Here is a 557-nt window from a genome sequence, read left to right on the forward strand (position 1 = left end):
GAATTGGGTTTTTGTTGATTTGAGAAAACAGAACAATGCAGCAATGAGAAACTCCTCACCTCCCGGCGGCTTGGGGAAGGATGGGACTCAGACACAGGCCTCTGACTGGGGTTCGAAAATGGAAAAACGCATCGCGGTTTAAATTTAATAACAATAAAGGTGGAATTCAATTCGATTTGTGCAGAGATTTTACACTTAGGCGAATGTCGTCAGGATGGCCGAGCGGTTTAAGGCGCTGCGTTCAGGTCGCAGTCTTTTCTGGAAGCGTGGGTTCAAATCCCACTCCTGACAGCTGTTTTTACTTCGCGAGGCACCATCCAAAACCAAGAAATCTCTCACCGGGCAGCAGATGCGGAGAAACAACGACCACTCAGAGACCCACACCACACTGACTTGGAAAGACATCGCCGTTCCTCTGGCTGGTTCACAATCCAGGAACTCCCTCCCGAACAGCAGTGTTTGTGCACACGCACTGCCGTGGCTCCAGAGGAAATTCGTCACCAATTACACAAAGATAATTAATTTGGAGAATAACTGATTCCCGTGCCAGCGACAGA

General features: G+C 48.8%; 1 non-coding gene across 1 annotated transcript; it reads left to right on the top strand.

Annotated features, from left to right (window-relative positions):
- The first annotated feature begins 208 nt into the window (after positions 1-208).
- Positions 209-291, top strand: trnal-cag (transfer RNA leucine (anticodon CAG)). Its single transcript has one exon. It is a non-coding gene; the product is annotated as a tRNA-Leu (tRNA).
- The last annotated feature ends 266 nt before the right edge of the window (positions 292-557 follow it).

This window comes from Mustelus asterias, unplaced genomic scaffold (assembly GCF_964213995.1).
Source record: "Mustelus asterias unplaced genomic scaffold, sMusAst1.hap1.1 HAP1_SCAFFOLD_76, whole genome shotgun sequence".
In the NCBI taxonomy this organism is placed as follows: Eukaryota; Metazoa; Chordata; class Chondrichthyes; order Carcharhiniformes; family Triakidae; genus Mustelus; species Mustelus asterias.